This window comes from Castor canadensis, chromosome 10, assembly GCF_047511655.1.
Source record: "Castor canadensis chromosome 10, mCasCan1.hap1v2, whole genome shotgun sequence".
Classification (NCBI taxonomy): Eukaryota; Metazoa; Chordata; class Mammalia; order Rodentia; family Castoridae; genus Castor; species Castor canadensis.
The window spans coordinates 141441698-141459765 of record NC_133395.1 but is presented as its reverse complement, the minus strand read 5'-3'; the positions used below and the strand labels follow the sequence as shown (position 1 = coordinate 141459765).

Genomic DNA, 18068 nt, shown 5'->3' with positions numbered 1-18068 from the left:
ACAAGCATCTGTCAGTACAGGACCAGGTCCTGTGGCTCTGTGACTGCAGAGCCTGCAGGGGGTCAGGGGCACAGGAGAAACCAGGCCAGGGGCCCTGGGGAGGCAGGTGAGCTGCTGAACCAGGAAGGAAAGCCTGGTCAAGGGGCTGTGCAGAGCACGTGCTTTGCTTCATGTGTAATTGGAGGGTGGGTGGCGAAGCTTCCACCTGAGCCATCTGGCTCTCAGTAGCTACACAGCAAACATTCAACAAACCAAATTAATCCTTCACTTTCCCTTCTGCCCACCCTGCTTAATCCTCCTTTGTGAAGTGTGGAAGAAACGGGCTCTGGCACCTGACAGACTTGGGTTCAAACCCAAACTCGGCTTTCTGGCTGAACAGTCCTGGACAGGTTACTGCCCCTCTCTAACCCTTAGTTTCCTCTTCTGTGAATGGGCTGATCTTGCCTCCCAGCAAAGCCATGTGGGAGGCTTCTCTTCTCATGCAGGCCAATTTCCTGTGTAATTCATAGTCAGTCTTTACCTCTTAGGTGACGAGTGAAAGAACCCAGCTGTAGACATCTCTGAAGAATGTTTCACTCTGTTCCCATGGTCTCTTTACCCAAGGTCCACATTCTCACTGCTTCTATATGGTGATGTGGGGGGGTTGACAACATCCACAAAACCCTCAAACATGAGCATCAACAAACAGATCACTCTGCAGCAAGAAGCAACAGTGCTCGGGGGCAAAAACACCTGCCCCTGATAGCTAGCATCACCCACTGACTTTACTAGTGTCTGGAAGGCCATGGCTGGGGGGGTTCTGGCTCTGGACCATGGGCCTTATAAACCCTACACCATCTCAGCTGAAGCCTCCAGGTCAAGGCTACATTCCTACATTCCTGGAAGGTGGGATTTGTGTGGGATGGGTGCAGAGCTTGGCAGGAAGCCCACTAAGGTGGATCTTGCAGGGTCTGTGGGCTGCAGAAGACAATCTACCTGTCTTAGTCCATGTTCTGCTCCTATAACAGAATGCTTGTGGTTGGGTAATATATAAAGAAAAGAGTTTGATTTGGGGTCACAGTTGTGGAGGCTGGAAGTCCAAGTTTGGGCAACCACATCAAGCAAGGGCTTCGTGCGCGTCGACTCACAGTGTAAAGAAGTGCAAGCCGGCACATGTGGAAGAGACCAAGCACAAGGGTTGGCCTTGCTTTGTAACCTCTCTCTCAGTAACTAATCCAGTCTGCCAGAGCAAAAGCTCCCTCACAGGAGAAAGGCATTAATCACTTCCTGAGAGCCCCACCCCATGACCCAAGCCCTTCCCATTTGAGGTCCACCTCCCAACACCATTGCAGTGAGGAATCAGCGCTCTCATCAGCTCCAGGTGGGGACAAGCTACATCCAAAGCCCACGGCTACCCACGGGGATGTGTGTCCAGGAAGCTTGAAGCTAGCTGAGGTCTCAAGTGAGGCCTTGCCCAGTGTCCTCCTGCCCCACGTGCACTCAGACCCAGTTCTGGGAATGTCTTCCTGAGCACTGGGAATAAAGTTTGCCCTGCTAGAAGCTGGGAATGCCTGCTTGAAGGCCTGGTATCCTGGGGATGTCCTCAGCCATCTGCAAGGGCCTCCAAGAGTTTATCTGTGGTGACACAGGCTAATTGCCACCCTCTGGACCCGCCATGATGTGTGGCCTGTGGAAGCCACATGTGCTGTGTCATTTGGTCCAATACAATCTGCAAAGGCACAACCACTAAGCTACCCTCTTCCCTCTGGCCCTGCCCCTTCCTCTGCATTTATTTAAGGTTTTACTCCACTCGCTTCCCACCAGCATCTGTGTTCTCCCATCCTCCATCACCTGGCTAGCCTTGATCTCAAATCCAGCCCAGGCCCCTCCTTTCCTGCCTGCTCTAGCACCAGCTCTGATGCCCGGGCCTCTCCCTCTGGGTACCTGAGCTAATTACAGGCTTCCCTAAATCATTGTAAGAAAAAGCTAATTAAATCAGGGTCGGTCATCAATTTTCTGGCTAAGGACAGGCAGCCCAACACCTCTCCTCATTCTAGGACCCTGAGATCAGGCTTGGAGCTTCATTTGAATTTAAAGACAGGATTTCTCTCTTAGGGTTGAATTTAGAAAGAGCAGAAAGACTGGACATTGTCCCAACTGCACCTTTGCGTGTGTCAGGGTGGCCACGAGAGATCAGGTTGGGGGTCTACGATGGGGCTGTAGGTAGCTCTCTGCAGCTGGGGAAAGTGTGGGAGGAGAGGAAGCGGGCGAGGGGGGTCAAGTAGGGTGCTCACACTTTTTTTTTTGTGGTGGCAGAGTTGGAACCCCGGGTCCTGCACATGTTGAGCAAGCACTCAGTCCTTTCCTTTTTGCTGAGATAGGTTCTCTTGCTACTTTTTCCCAAGCTGGCCTCAAACTTGAGATCCTCCTGCCTCTGTTTCCTGAGTAGATTACAGGCATGTGCCACCTTGCTTGGTTTAGGATATCCCCACATTCTACTGGCATGATGTGAGCAAACCGCCTGTGTTCAGCCTCAGCACTTGCTAAAAGCGTCTGGAGCAGAGGCCTTGACTTACAGAGCACTCAGCCGACTGCTGGCACAGTGTGCTGAATGAACAAGTGACTACCACATGCCTGGGGCAGAGCTGCACACACAGCAATACCCAAGCAGTGTTAAGTCTCCTGTCTCTCGTGGAGTCCTTTGGAACATTCGTGGGACAAGGGAGCTTCAGCCCACAAGCCTTTCTATGAAATGATGTGCTGAATGTTTTCCATCTTTGAGATTCAAGGAGCAAGACATCAGCAGTGGGGGTGGGCACAGGGACGGAAGTCTCCACTCCTGCGGCCACAACAACTCTATCCCACCCCCCCCCCGCCTTGGGGGTTGGTGGGATTTGAACTCAGTGCTTTGTACTTGCCAAGCAGGTGCTCTACAGTTGAACCATGCTTCCAGTCCTTTTTGCTCTGGTTATTTTGGAGAGAGGGTCTCCGTCCCACTTTTTGTCTGGGCTGGCCTGGACCACAGTTCTATTATTTTAATTAAGCTTCCCGCCATTGCTGGGATGACAGGTGTGAGCCATGAGACCAGCTTCTTCTGTTAGATGACATCTCGCCAGCTTTTTACCCTGAGTGGCTTCAAACCACGATCCTCCCCATCTCAGCCTCTGTAGCCAGGATTACAGGTGTAAGCCACCAGCGCCCAGCTTGGCCCCACCAACCCCTGCCTATCACAAGTCAACAGGTGCCTGCCCTTTCCTGGGCCTCAGTGTCCTCCTCTGTAAGAGGGAGTGCCCTGACCCAGTCCCAGCTGTGGTTCTCATCCCTGACCCATTCCGTTCCCTCATTAACTGCATCCCTGATAACTTCCTTGGGGAGACCAGATGTTGCACTGGCTGTGCCTGTGACCCATATATGGCCTTCATCATTTGATCCTACCCCAGCTACTTTATCCCAGACTGTGAGCAGTGTGCCTCACTAATTAAGGAGAGGAAACCCTAAAGGCCAGGAACAAATGGGGGCAGATCTACTGTATGGCTGAGGACCCACTGTGCATGCCCAGTTCAGCACAGGGCCCTGGATGCATCTGGAGTCTGGTTTGAATCCCAGAGAGCTGTGTGACCTTGGGCGAGTTGCTTAACCTTTCTGTGCTTTGGTTTCCTCCTCTACAAAATGGTTTTGATGACAATACCCCGCCTCCTGGGATTGTTGCAGGAGTTGGATGAGTTTACATGTGCCAGGTGCTTAGAGCTGGGCCTCATGCATATCTGGCACTTCACGACTGTCAGTCATTACAATGTTAGGATGAGGATCTTGTTTAATCTTCCTCCCAGTTGATCCTGGGGACAGAGGTCACTTGCCAGTAGTCACACAGCAAAATTCCTGCTCCACTCCTGTCCCCAAAGAAGACAGTCTGAGAGAACCTGCAGGGCTCAGAGTGAGGAGAAGACAAAGAAAGGATCCTACCCAGGCATGGTGTTGCACACCTGTAATCCTGGCACTCGGGAAGCTGAGGCAGGAGGATCTCAAGTTCCAGGCCAGCCTGGGCTAAATGAGATCCTGTCTCAAAACCAGGGGCGAATGGGGGGAGGGAAGGGGAGAGAGAGAGAGAAAGGGGCGGTGCCTAAGCAGGGTTGGGCCTCCCTCTGAGGCGCAAGTGGCTTCGGGAGGTAGCTATAAATATGGGAGGCAAGGGGCTTTCTAACTAGGCCAGGAATGTGTGTTAGTCATTGAGGTCAGGACGGCCACAGCGGCACTTGGCTGGGGAAGGTGTATCAGGAGCTGCTTTCCCTGGGTTTGTTGGAAGCCGGGAGTGGAGGTGAGAGGAGGGCTGGGCCCAGGCATCACCTTGGGGGTAGGTGTGTACCCTGCCCCCTTTGTCATGGGCCACTGACCCCCAGGACAGCCTCCGAGAAGTCCAGATCAGATCAGCCATGGAAAGCCCACGCCATGGCTGCAGATGCCAAAGAACAGACACAAGCCACCATTCTGGTGGGTGAACAAGCACACCTGTCCCGTTTTAACAGCTGTGCTCTCATCTTAATGTGTAAGAGAAAAAGACAAATGGCAAAGTGAGTCAATGAGACTGCGACTAGGAATGTTTAAGATTATAGCCATCCTACAGTATCTGAGAGGGGTGGGTTCCAGGACCTCCAGGGACACCAAAATCCACGAGTGCTCAAGTCCCTATAGAAAATGGCATAGCATTTGCGTAGAACCTATGCACATCCATCCTCCTGGTGCTTTAAATCATCTCCAGATGATTCAGTGTAAGTGTCCTGGATGTAGTTGTCACATGCTATTGTTTAGGGAGAGTGACAAGAGAACAAAGTAGGTACATGTTCAGCACAGACAGTGTTTGTGTCTATCCAGGTATGGTTGAATCTGAAGTGTGGGAACCAGGGGTTACAGAGAACCAAGAAAGTTAAGTATAAATGCTTACATTAGTCTCTTTCTGTTGCTGTAACAAAATACCTGAGATGATCAGCTTGTAAAGAGAAAAGGTTTATTTTGGCTCCCAATTTTGGAGGTTTCAGTCCATGATCAGTTGGCCCCATTTCTTTGGTCCTGTAGTGGGCAGCAGCACATCATAGTGCAATCACATGACAAAGCTGAAATGGTCAGCAAAGAAGAGGCAAGGGATCCATTATGGCCTTCAAGGACATTCGCCCAGTGGCCTGAGGACCTCCCACGAGGCTCCACCTCCTAAAGTTTCCACCACCTCCCAATAGCACCACCTGGGGCTCCAAGGATTCAACATGTGGAACAAACTACCATAGTGCCAGTATTCACGGACTGGCAAGCATTGTTACCAGAGTGTGAGGAGTTCTGGCCCACCTTGCTGTGGCATGCCCTGCCTGGATGCCTTCTGTGAGTCCTACCCCAGTCCTGCACACCCTCCTGCCTATCTTCCTGCTTGGGACACCTTTTGTGCCACCCTCCAACAGACAAGGGTCTGCTGAAACGGGAACTCCTTGCTGATCCCAACAGGCCGCCCCAGGCCTTGTCAATCCACTGTCACTCTCCATATTGCATGGAGTGGGATGGGGGGGTGTTTTTGTTTTGTTTTTTGTGTGTGCGCCAGGCTGGAACCCAGGGCCTTGCACTCTGCCACCTGAGCTGCACCCCCAGCTGTGAGAGTCACTCTGTCTGTGACTGTTGCTCCCACTACCTTGGGCAAAGCAAGTTCTGAATCCCTCTGTCTCTTGCCCACTGTACCCAGCTGAGTGCCTAGAGCTTAGAGCAGGCCAGGAGGGAACATCAGGTCTGCATTCTGGAGCCATCACGGCCTGTCACCAGACTGCACGTGAAATCTTGCCTCTCTGGGCTCAACCTCCCCCCGCCCCCATCTGTCACACAGGGGCACACACCTCCTTCCCCAGGGAGCTTGCTCTGCCCGACAGCTTTCTGAGCCTACGCCTGTCCATCACCAGCACCCCAAAAACAGTGGCTGTGAGAATGAGCATCGTCACAATACTACGCCATTATTAGGGACCAGGAATAGTCATTCCATGAGTCCACAAGGGCACAGGCCAGGGGAGGGGCATAAGAATTGAGCATGGATGCATTTAGGTTCCACAGAAAACTCTCAGCGACTATTTATTCTGGCCTTCTCATTTTGAATATGGGGAAACTGAGCCCTCCTCCCCCACTGCACCCTGGGACCAGGACCCAGGACACCTGCCCTTGGATCTACAGTTGCTCCCCACCACTTCCCTACCCGGGCTGGGGTCCAAGGTGATGGAGGCCAGGCCTCCTGATACCCACATTCTCCCCAGCTTCCCTGAGCTGCTTCTCGTGGCCAAGGCTGTGGTGAGGAATCCCAGGGCTGTGGCTCGCTTCACTGTGCAGAGAATCAAAAGCCTCATTCTCAGTAGATTCCTCAGGTAGGTGGAGCAGACGTGACCTTTGTCATTTGTTATTTTTAGCAGAGCAGGCCAGGAACGATAAAAACCTGTATGGGAGCTGACTATAAATAACGTGCCTGTAAGCGTTTTTTTTTTTTTAAACACATTTAAAAACTGTAGATCTAAACAAGCCTTGCCCTTCAAAGTAGCAGCACAGCATCCGCACAGTGCTTTCCGACCAGCTAGTTGAGCTCCAGAGCTCGTGCAGGGGTCGTCACACAGTTCCACAGGGAGGGAGGGTCCCTCCATCACCACCGTTTTGCAAATAAGGACTCTAGGAAGGAGGTCAGCCTGGCACATGGCGAAGGCCCATGGGTATCGCTGTTGTCACTGGTCAGTCTCAGAAGTGGAATAGCTTGTGTGGTGCCACACAGGGAGAAGGGCAGGAGTAGGATAGCTGGAGGGCAAGGGCCTTTCTGGAGAAAGGAAGGAGGGCTGAGACACAGAGATCAAAGCAGCGGGGTTGGGAGTTGTAGGACTTTGGGGGAGAGTTTGAATGAGAAGGTGCTCTCTGGGGCTCTGGAGGGGAGAAGAGATGTTGAGCGGGGCCTTGGAGTTCACCCGCAGGAGAGAAGAGGGGGAGAGGGAGAGAAGACTGCTGGTCAGCGGTTCTTAGGGCAGTGCCTCATCAGGCTCACCTGTTCTCCTGACACTGAAATCCCTCGGGGCAGAGTGGCCATCTTTGCAAGCCCCTGGGAGATATGGAAGTCAACAGGGCCAGGGTAGCCAGGAGGGCACAGGTGGAGGGAACCAAATCAGGAAATGTCCTGAACTTCCGGAGGTAATGAAGCCAGTCATGTTGAGGTCCTGCCCAGGGTGTCCTGCTGTGCTGCTGTGTGGGTAACAGCTGGCTCTCAGGGAGCCAGGGGTCCTGCTTTGCCCATTTCTGTGGTGTGAATGCTCCCACCTGCCAACACAAGACCACTGACAGGCACAGTCGTCTATCATGAGCTGGCACAAGCTGCTGGGCAAGACTGCTGCAGCATGCCACACCATGCTGCAGAAGATGGAACTTGTGTCCTGCTTGTTTTAATGGGACAGAGGGACTGCTGGGTAATTTTTTAAAGACCATTTATTGCACATGAAACGCAATGAAAAATAATTTCCAGGAAGTATCTCAGTTCGTCCTCAGAAAAGACTCAGGTAGATATTATTGTCTAATATTGCATATTACTGATAAGAAAAAAAAGGAAAAGACTCAGGTAGATATTATTGTCTAATATTGCATATTACTGATAAGAAAAAAAAAAGGGAGGCTCAGAAAGGTAAAGTGACTTGCCCAGGGTCACTCAGCCCACAAGTGGTGGAGCCAAGATTTGAGCCCAGGTCATCATGAGTTCAGCACCCAAACCCCAGCCATGGCCTGAGCTGGGATTAGGTTTACAGGTGGGGGCTAATTGGTGGGATCCTCTGTGGTGTCAGCAGCTAGTCCTAGGGGAGATGATTACAACCTGTGGGAGGATCTGTGGGACTGGAGGCACTCCCATGGGAGGGAGCAGAACAGCCTCTTCTTTCCTCAGAGGCACAGACACCCCTTACTTAGCACCCCCATGTTCCCCAAAGCCTCCCCTTCCTTTTCCTTCTTTGCAACTGAGTGTTCTCCTACTAAGCCCTGTTTCCAGGATGCAGTCCCCACACCACTAGGCATGTAGTGAGTGCTCAATTAATGTTGAAGAACAAATCAACACTGACTTCAGACTCCCTCTTATTTTGTTTGAAATCAAAGACTAGATCCACGATGACTTAAAAGTGTTGCTGCCTTTGCAGAATAGAGAAGGAGCAAGCTAGACTTTGCAGAGCACCTTCTATGTACCCTGTACACACACATTCCTCATTCATGCTTCCCAGACCTCCCAAATTGCAGGTATTATTATTCCCATTTCACAGGTGTCAGATGTGAGGTTCAGAATGACCAAGTGCCAGCTCAGAGTCACCCAACAGTAAATGGTAGAGCTGGGGTTCAGTCCCACATGTCTTTGATCCCCAAGCCCCTACTCTTGCTATCTGCATCCCCAGAAAGATGCGGCACCTTCTATTGCAGAAGCTGCTGACAGTTTGCAAGACCCTACCCTGTGCTCATATTAGGTCTTTGCAAACCAGCTGGCAGGGCTGACAGGTGAGGAGGGCTGGGGGGAGGGGAAAGATCAAAATGTCCCCAGTGCCCCATAGTTTGTCCCACCTCTGCTGATCGCTGGCCTGTGGCTGGCTCTTCCTGCCTCCTGGGCTGCCTGCTGTGGGCCTAGCCTTCCGTGGAGTCCCATCCACACAAGACCTGCCATGTGGACCACCCAGGCCTGTGGCAGGTCTCCTGGGAGAGTATAGGCTCTTTGGAGCCACAGCTGATAAAGATGGGTTCTGAGAAAGTGGGCCACAAGGTGACAGGGCTTCCCTTTGGGACTGAAAGGCTATCCTGGAGCAAGCCCTTACAACCCCAGCCCTGGCTTTGCTTCTAAATATCCCAGGCAGGAGTCTGCCCCTGTCTGCCTCAGTCTCCCTAGCTGTAAAATAGGAGGGTGGGGCTGGATGGAGGGTGTGACAGTGTGTTGTATGACCCAGTCCAACACAGATTCCAAAGGAATCACCAGACACTTCTTGGAACCACAGCCTCTGGGGAGAAGGTACAGCACCCCAAGGATGATTTTAAGATCCAGCAAGGCCCCATCTGCACCACACAGCACCTAAGGAGGCCAATCCATGAGGCTCAGCTTTGGCCCTCTCTCCTACCTCCTCCCCACTCCCCAACCACTTGGGGACCCCTTGGCAGCAGCCCGACCAATAGCAGGAAGTGAAGAGCAGAGGAGGGACTCAGAAGCCACTGCCTGAGTTCAAATCCCTGCTGCACTTACCAGCTGGGCAGCCTTGGGCAAGTTACTCTACTTCTCAGGGCCTCCATCTCATCATCTGTGAAACAGGAGTGACAATCAAAACCACCTTACAGGGTCTTAGGGAGGAGTTGAAGGAGTCAACACGTGAGACATTCTGAGAACAAATTCTCAGACATTCTGAGTAATAGTATCTCAGGCGGTGCCACTTCTCGGTACTATTGATAACTCTAGTCGTGTCATCTCTTCTGTCCACCTGCACCCTGCCAGCTTCCCTGGGGCCAGAGGAAGTGCGTTATACCTGCAGGCTCCCATGAGGACCAGTCTCAGCCCTGGATGGGCATTGAACAAGATTACTGACCCCATCTCCCAGTTCACTTCCTGCCACCCTGGAGGTGGGGCTGTTCCATCTCTTCTGCTTCTGTCTCCTTCTGCCAGGAGGCTCCCTCTGCTCCCGCACACTCAGGACTGGGAGTGTCAGCTGGGCATTCTCCTCTTTGGCTGTGGCTCCCGAGCTCAGAGTCTGCTCCAGGCCATTCTTGACTGAGAAGTTACGGACCAGGTGGCAGGTTACTGTGGGTGGCTGACAACGTGCAGAATTCTGCTCCTGGCAGGACCCTCCTTCATCATCCTGCTGAATCCGTAAAACTCTTGCCAGGTGCCCTCTCCCCAGGATAAGGCCAGAGACCTGTAAAGTGCTCATGAGGCCTTCTTCTGACCCTGGCTTTTATGCTCCCTTTCAGTCCTTCGGGCCTCCTTTCCATTCCTCCAGAATTATGAAATACTTTCCAGTCCCATCGCCAGAAACACCTGGTGACCTCCTGCTCAGCCTTCACGCCTTCAGGGAGCCCTCTATGACTTCTGCTCTTGCCAGAGACCCCCCCCAGGTCCTCCTGCAGAGCAAGCCATGGCCTCTGCTTCTTTAGCACTGAACACACGCACTGATTCGGGATCATTTCGTGGCATATCTGCCTCTGAACTCACTTGAGAGGCTTTTCTGCCTCCCCAACCCCGTTCTTCACACCTGGCACAGCAGCCAGGAAGCAGGTGCTCGGTGGATACTTGAATTCAGGAGCCGATGCAGAGGGAGGAAGTTAATAGCATCCCACCCACTGGACAGGTGGAGAGCCTGAGGCCAGAGAGGCCACAGCTTGTCCAAATCCACACAGCCCATGGGAGGAGTAGGGCTGTGGGCTACCTCTGTCGGCTCTACCTTCCGTGCTCTCTGCCCCGACCCAGGCTCTCTGGGTGCCTTTGGGTGGAGTGCAGGCAGGGGACCGAGGAGCGGGTGAGCCCCCTTGAGTCTCCAAGGGGCACATGAATGTCAGGGAAGAGCTGCAGTGGATTGGAGCACCAGCCACCTGGTCAGGAACAAGTCCAAGCCCTGCTGCATGCCTGCAGACCTCCCGGGCAGGCTCTGAGTTCTGGTTCTGCTCCAGCTATGGAGTCCTGGGCGGGTCACTTCCACTCTCCAACCTTAGCCTCCTGGTTAGGAAAATGGGGATGACACTCCACACAGCAGAGCTGCTGGAGTGTGCACATGGTAAGTGTGAGTGCAAACATGCATTTGCGCAAGGAATGTGCTCGTGTGCTCGTGAGAGTTGCTGCTTCAGCCTCCAAGCCATTCAGCTGGAAACACAGATACCATCTTGATTATGGCCCCCAGCACTGTCCATCCTCCTGATTGTCATCCAGTCAGGCTCCCAGTCTTCTTCTCATTTGTCATCCCTCTGCTTCTGCCCTCTCCAGGAACCCTCACCCCCTGCTTTTCCCACAGCCTCCTGAGTGGGAGGATGAGCAGTGATCATAGGCTTCAGGAATGCTCTCCTCAGTCCTGTGTGCCACAAAGCAGGGCACTCACCCTCTCTGGGGTTGTTTCCTCACCTCTAGCCTGAGGATTGATAACACCACACTCTCCTGGGACAGTGTTGTGTTGAAAGCCTGGTGCACGGTAGGTGCTCAGCAGGTGACAGTCTTCTTCTTCTCCTAACATTCTAGGATTCCTTGTCCCTACCCCTCCATCTCCTCCTTCCTCTTGCTCTTCTTCATTTAAGGAGCCAGCCTTCCTTGCATCAAGAGCAACACACACACACTTGAATGTCAACTAGAGAAGCAGTGCCTCTTATCCAGTGAGAGCTGAAGAAGTGCTTGTCCGTGGACCATCCAAACAAACGAATGCCCTAATGGTGAAATGTCAAGCTGTAGGTAGCTAAGAAGGGGGACTCTAGGGACATGAGCTGTTCCTGAGTGCTCAGATCACTTTGAATCCAGCTCTGGTCCCAGTAAAGGCATTTCTGGGAATTTGAGAGGTCTCCCTTTCCCTTTCTAGACTGGGCCTGGAGAGGGGCCCTGCTCATTGATGAGCTCCCCAATGAGTCCAAAGAACATTTCCAGAGCCACAGAAAGATTCAGATACAGTTCCAACTTACTCTGGATTGCTTTTTCATTCAACAAAGCTGCACTCAGGAGTTCAATCAGTATTTATTGAGTCTGTGTGCCCATTGTAAGGGATGAAACAGGGAAATGAGACCCAGTTTCCTGTCCCCAGGAGCACTTTAGCCCGATGGTCATGTACACATAGAAAGGCCAATTAATGCAAATGTTTATTAAGAGGGGGGGACAATGGAGGAGAAACCAAGGAAGGCTTCATGGAAGAGGGGCTGCCAGAACACACTCTTGAAGGCTGAGTAGAAGTTCTCCAGACAGAGGATTGGGGAGACGTCTCTGGCAGAGTGGGTGGTACAGGCAAAGACACAGAGCAGGGAAATGTGAGAGCGTGTTTGGGGAGCAGGGAAACTGGGTGTGAGGACATGCAGGGTCTGAAATAGGGCTGCAGGGTGTGGACCAGTGGGGTGGGGGCAGGAAAGGAGGTGGAAGACCAAAGTTAGAAGGCAGAAAATGGCTGGATAGAGTGGTGGTATGACTGTCTCCAAGGAGAAGACCATGTTTCCTGGGCCTAGAAAAGGCAGCCTCCCCCAGACAGTTCTCCAGGAGCCCTCCAGCCTCGGTATTCTCCCGGGATGGAAGGAGCCTGCTTCCCTGACGGGCTCCTCGCAGCCATGCAGAAGGGAGGCAGGTCAACGTCACATACCTGCCCCGCCCAGATGGGAAGCAGGGCTGATGCTCTGACCCTTGTGGCCAGGGAGATGCATAGAGCCTGGGGAACCCAGGCTCATCCCCCACATCCCTCTGCTGGGGTGGAGCCTCGGGCTGTTCCAATTTCAGGTCTCTGTGACTTTGGCACCTTGCTTTATCCTGCTGTACCTCAGTTTCCTCATCTGTGAGATGGGAATGCAGAACAGCAACTTCCCCGGGTTCTATGTGGACCACATATTAGGTGCCAGGTATCCAGACACATACCAGGATGGACTGGAAGAGCCCCAGCCCCAAACGTTTTCCCAAGGGACCACCCATATTCCTTTTAATTGCCACCTCCTGCTAGTCTCCTTTAGCCTACAACCCCACCAAGCAGATAGTGTCGCCCCCATTCTGCAGTTGAGAAAAGCGGGTCTCGGGGAGGTTGAGCCAAACACACAGCAGGGAAACGAGGGAACTAGGACTTGAACCCAGGTTTGGATGGACAGAAAGCCACAGCCATGGATCTGGTTGTCTGTGGGAGTTCTGTACCTTAGTGGAAGTGGGAGTGGGTGTGGGACCCACCAAGGCAAGAGGGGAGATTTGGAATGAGCTGGGCTGTGTGGTCTCCTGCATCCATGTCCTGTGGTCCCTCAAGATCACTAGCCTGGAATATCCTGGGATATGTCCTCAGACTTGGTGACTTTAGGCAGAAACAAAGGGAAGGGCCTAGGGCTTGAGTGGGACAGGTGTGGGCTGTATCTCAGCTCTGTGCCTCACTGGCTTGGTAATTTCTAAGCCAGGCCTCGAGATCCCCATGTCTCCTTTCCTCTTCTGTGAAGTGGTTGGTTAGAGGCCCACAGATCTGAGGGTGGCCTGTGGAGGGCAGAGAGACAGGGATGGAAGGCACCTTGGGAAATACCTTCTTCCCGGAGGGGACACCTAGCAGATCTTGGTGGCAGTAGTCTTCCCCACCCAGAGCTGCCTCAGGACTAAGCCAGGTGAAAAAGCAAGTGCAGGCACCACTCATCCATGCTTCCCAAGACAAGGGGCAATGGAGAGCCCACGTGTCCAGGAAGGACCCACTGGCTCTGACTGCATTCCCTCCTTCCCCTCACACCAGGGAGAGCCTTCCTCATCCGTTTCTCCCATGCAGTGCTCCTCTGGCAGACTAGCCTGAGCAGAGACTCTGAGCCCTAGCCCCAGGGCCCCTCTGAGGGGAGAAAACTCAGTGTGGCCAACTAAACACTGGCCGCACGCCAGTCGCCACTGCTCCTCCCCAACCCCTGCCCTCCCCACTTGTCCTCCCTTTCTGAACCCTGACCTTCAGTCCGTGTCCACTGCAAGCCCAGTCAGGTTGGAGGCAGAAGCCACCTGTGATCCTCCTGGCTGGCCTCCTGCCTCTGTCCCCTGTCCCCTGCCAGTGACCCTGACCTGTCGTTTCTAGCCTTCCCAGAGTTGCAACACTAGTGTCATTGTTTGTCTGGTTTCCCAATACCACTGCCCGTCCAGTACCCTAGCCCTCAACACATCCTGGAAGGACAGGATAGTGACTCAGAGGTGTCTGCTTCAGGGACAGAAGGCCTGAGGAGAGGAGAGGAGAGGCCCGGGGCCCGGGGCAGGAGCAGGATAACTGCCTGTGTCTGTGTTCCACCCTCAATAATGACCTTAGGCAAACTATTTACACTTGTCCTTGAAGGCTCACTTGGCTCAACTGTAAAATGGGATAATTGACTCAAGGGTCTTTCTGGTTTTGCTGCTTGATGACTCAAATGGCACCTACCAGATGCTCAGAACAAGCATCTGGGACCTTGGAGCCCCATCTGATGTGGTCACCGCCCAATGAAAGAGACAGATACATAGACTGTCATGATGTGGTGGGGGTCAGAGCTGGGACAGAAGCATGAACTAACTCAATTCATAGAAACAAGAAGGATTGTCCAGCAAAGGACATTGGCGTTGGGCTTTGAAGGACGAGTAAGATTTCATGGGCCTTGAAATCTGGTATATGCACAAGGAAGAAGCTTTCAAATTGTGTGCTCAACACTTGGGGTGCTTCAGGAGTTAGACAGCATCCAGTCACTGGTGTGTGGACTCAGAAACTGAAGGATACAAGAGCTTGGAATGCCAAGGCAATAGGGTCCTGACCAGCGGCCATGCTTCTTAGACTCTGGGATACAAGATCCACAACTGCCTGAGGGTGGGTCTGTTAGGTCTGTTGGTGAGGGCTCAGCCCACCACTGAGTAGGCAGGACTGAGAACTTCAAGTGGATGCACACTGAGGCCCTGGCCAGCCCACAGCCAGCTGGCCTTCACATGTGAGGAGCCCTGGGCTTGGGAAGCACAGAGCTCAGTTGCAGGATTACTACCCCTTCAAGCTGGGCGAGCCTATCCTGGTCACCACACCTCTCTGCACTGCCCACAGCCTCCTCACCTGGGTCCTCACAGTAGCCCCCAGCGGTAGTACAAGGGGCCAGGTGCTTACAGCTCTGCAGCTGCCTTTACAAACCACAAAGTGTGCTGGCCACAGGGTTGAGATGGGCAGCTCCTTACCCCTGCTGGGTTCTTTGTTTTGTGTCAGGGAAAGTGGGTCTGCCCCAAACATGGTGAGGCAACCATGGTGAACTCTTGGCACAGACATGAGTTGAAGAGAACTCTTCACTTGCTGCCTGTCTCTGCCTGCATCCCCCAGCTGTAGCAGAGCACCTTGGTGTGGCCCAATGTGAGGGCAGGGTGGCCTCTAGGCCACCTGGGGTGGGGCCACTTAGGGACATTGCTGACTTAGTATCACTGGCCACCAGAGTCCCCTCAGGCAAAGGTGGTGTCGCCTACCATGCATCCAAGACAAGGCAGCAATGAGGTTGCTTTGGGAGTCCCCAACCCTGAAGTGGGACCTGAGCTTCTCCAATGGGGTCCTGGGCTGCTCTGTAGGAACCCCAGCAAGAGACCTGCTCAGGAGGCCTATGAGTTACATCCCTGCCTCATGGAGCCCAGCCTTGAATGACCACCAGGCCTTGGCATCCCTAGCTTCTCAGCTCCCCACCTCCTCTCACCCCCCCTTCCCCCGCCCCCAGACCATTCTGCCTGGCAGAGGCAAATGGCCCCTCTGATGGAGAAAGAGACTGAGGGGACCAGGGCTGAAGGCCCTTTCTCCAGGAGGAGACACTGCCACTGCTCCACTCTCCCTCTGCCACCCCTCTGCACGGCCGGTCTGATTTTGGTGCAGTGCAGACTTCCAGCTTAACGAGACAAATTGATATTCCGTGCCAGACCAGGGATGGAGCGGCAGCACAGGACGCTTGGGCGGGCAGGCAGCTCAAAGGTGAAGGGGAGGGTGGGGGGCGGAAGGAGGTAGCTTTGTCTAGAACTGGCTGCTGGGGCAGCCCTGCCCTGTCCCTGCCAGCCCCTGCACCCCTCAGGCTCACAGATGCCCTGAAACACTGACCCAGAAGGTCTTCCTACTTCCTGTGCCCTCCTCTAAGCAGGACGCCCCTCTTGGAAAAGGGGGCTTCCGCCAGTGGATAAGAACACAGAAAAGCCCCCTTGCTCCTTGACCTCCTAACCTTGCTACTATGGCTGTGGTCCCACCTATCCAGAATTAAAGGAAATACAGATGAGACAGGAAGAGGTGAGCTTCTGACTCGGGGGTTCCACTCCTGCAGACTTCTCACTGAAGGGGGGTGGCTTCCTGGGTCCCTTGGACATGGTCAGCTCTCAACTCATCACAGATAGCCCTGTAGACCACGTGGATGTGCAGACACAAGTACAGCCCTCTGCCCTGGGCACCTGGCAGCAGAGAAGTCGCCCCTTGAGGGGGGGCTTCCTGTCCCCCGCCCCCACCCTGGAGCAGATGGGAGCAGCCGGGCAGGTGGCGGTTGCAGAGGTTGTTTAGGTGGCAGCAAGGGGCTGGCTGCTGGTGCTCCTTCATGGTCCTACCGCCATAGGTGTACTTAGATGTGTTGAGTCTACCTCTCCCCATGCCACCTCTGCCCCCAAGTTCAGGAGCGTTATGGTCACAAAAGGTGGGGGCAGAGCCCCCACCCAACCTAATGAAGTCCTCCAGAAATTAGGAGATGAGTTGGAGTGGGGGGCATTTGAGCAAAACCCCGGCTCGGCTCTCACTCCCCCAGTTCCGGCGCCACTCAGGGACCCCCTCGCCTCCCCGAGGATCAGCCCGACCCTACACTCTCCATGCCCTTGACATTCCCTCCCGCTTTTGGGGAGCGGGCATATTCCTGGGACTCTGCCAGCTCTGTCCCTCCCGATCCCACGGGGAGGAATTAAAACCGCAAACAACGCGCGGTGGTTCGGTGCCCGCGCCCGCGCCCCCGCCCGCGCCCGCGCCCGCGCCCGCGCCCGGGCGGCGGCGGCCCGGCCTCCGCGAGGCGAGCGGAGCCTGCGTTGGTTTGGGAGATGCGCTCCTAGGCCGGCCTCCGCCCCCCCGGCCGCGGGCAGGATGGTACAGTCCGCAGAGGGACCCGGGCGCGCGGGCTGGGCTCCGCGCGGCGCCAGCTGCCGCACCGCGATTACGGGGCTGCCCGCCTGGAACCCGTGCGGATTGCTGGTGATTTTCGTAGCCAAGTAAGTACCGGCATCCCCCAGCATGAGCAAATAAAAAATAAAAAGCGCCCCGCTCCTCTCTCCCCTTCCTCCCTCACCCATTTTATTTCGTTGCATTTCGTTTGGTTTTTCCAGTGCTGATGGTGGGAGCGGTGGCGGCGTGGAGAGGGGGAGGTGGGAGCCGGGCTTGTTTATCTGGCGGCAGCTGAGGCTGCACTGGGAGCCGCCGCTGGGGGAGACTCTAGTGTGAGGGTCCGTGTGTTGGGAATGGGCGCCGGGGGCCGGGGTCAAGCGGATGCCGGGGTTTCAGGTGGATGCCGGCAGCCTCCGGGCTGCAGATGTCCCCCGGGATGTTATGCAAGGGCCAGCAGCGGTGGCAGGGACACGATTCTCCTCTCTGAGCCTCGTCCCGGGGAAACGAAGGGGACCAAGGGTGCCCCTTGCCCACCCTGGCGCACATGCTGGAAAAGAGGCCGGCAGGGAGGGCCCCACAGAGGGTCCTCTTGAAGGGGTGGGCTGCTGCGAGCTGGGACCCACCAGGTCAGGCTAGCGGGACATGTGGTTGCAGGGACGCGTCCCGAGTCCCCTCCGTGGCAGGTGGGGGCAGGAGTGGGTGGCCAGGCCATTTTGCAGCAGTCATGCTGGGTGGTGGAGGTGGCACTTTCTGCCCGGAAGCCCAGCTCCTCGCTAGCTAGCCTCAGTGGCCTCCAGCTCAGCGGTAGGACATCTGGGGCACCTCCCTGCCCCCCTGAGGGGCAGAGAAATCAGCCAGGGACTCAGGACTTCCCATGGTGGGCCGCTGCCGGCACCCACCCCTTTCAAGCCAAGTGGCTGTTCCACACCACAAGCTGACCTCTGCTCACCCAGGTTGAGTGAGGAGGTTGTCTCTGCAGCTGGCCTGCTCCAATCAGGGAAGGGCCCTGGGGGTCTTGGAGCCCCCAGAGGCCCTGCCTGGCTCGACCTTCAGAAGGGTAAGTGAGCAGGCAAGCTTCAGCAAGACAGAGGGTCTCGTTGTGACGCTGCCACCTGAGCCTGACACCCTGGCACGGAAGGGGCTCCCCTCCTGTCCTGCAGAGCTGACGTTTGGGGCAATTCTAGGAGCATCAGGCCTATCAGGAGAAATTCTCCCTTGACGTGTGCAGTAGGAGGGGGCTTGGAGCGCAGGCGATGGGGCCTCCGCCTGGTAACTTCCTTGAAGGAGCTGTAGCCAGTAGGGGCTGCGGCTCTG

General features: G+C 54.7%; 1 protein-coding gene and 1 long non-coding RNA gene across 8 annotated transcripts in view; one reads left to right on the top strand and one right to left on the bottom strand.

Annotated features, from left to right (window-relative positions):
- Positions 1-18068, top strand: part of Atp2b2 (ATPase plasma membrane Ca2+ transporting 2) — a 333232-nt gene that overhangs the window by 160272 nt on the left and 154892 nt on the right. The window contains exon 1 of one of the 5 annotated variants that reach the window (XM_074044416.1): positions 15743-15908. The exons of 3 other annotated variants lie outside the window; for them this stretch is intronic. The gene's annotated coding sequence lies outside the window, so the exon portion shown is untranslated. Of the gene's footprint in view, positions 1-15742; positions 15909-16709; positions 16862-18068 lie in introns of those variants that run through there. One more of the 5 variants, XM_074044414.1, reaches the window with a different exon arrangement.
- On the bottom strand, positions 4999-9845 carry LOC141411542 (uncharacterized). 3 transcript variants are annotated; one of them, XR_012436380.1, is made up of 4 exons: positions 9567-9845; positions 9230-9284; positions 6244-6445; positions 4999-5087 (listed from the first exon to the last, which is right to left on the bottom strand). It is a non-coding gene; the product is annotated as an uncharacterized lncRNA (long non-coding RNA). The 3 variants fall into 3 exon arrangements; XR_012436378.1 differs by lacking the exon at positions 4999-5087 and having other exon boundaries at positions 5860-6445; XR_012436379.1 differs by lacking the exon at positions 4999-5087 and having other exon boundaries at positions 5860-6430.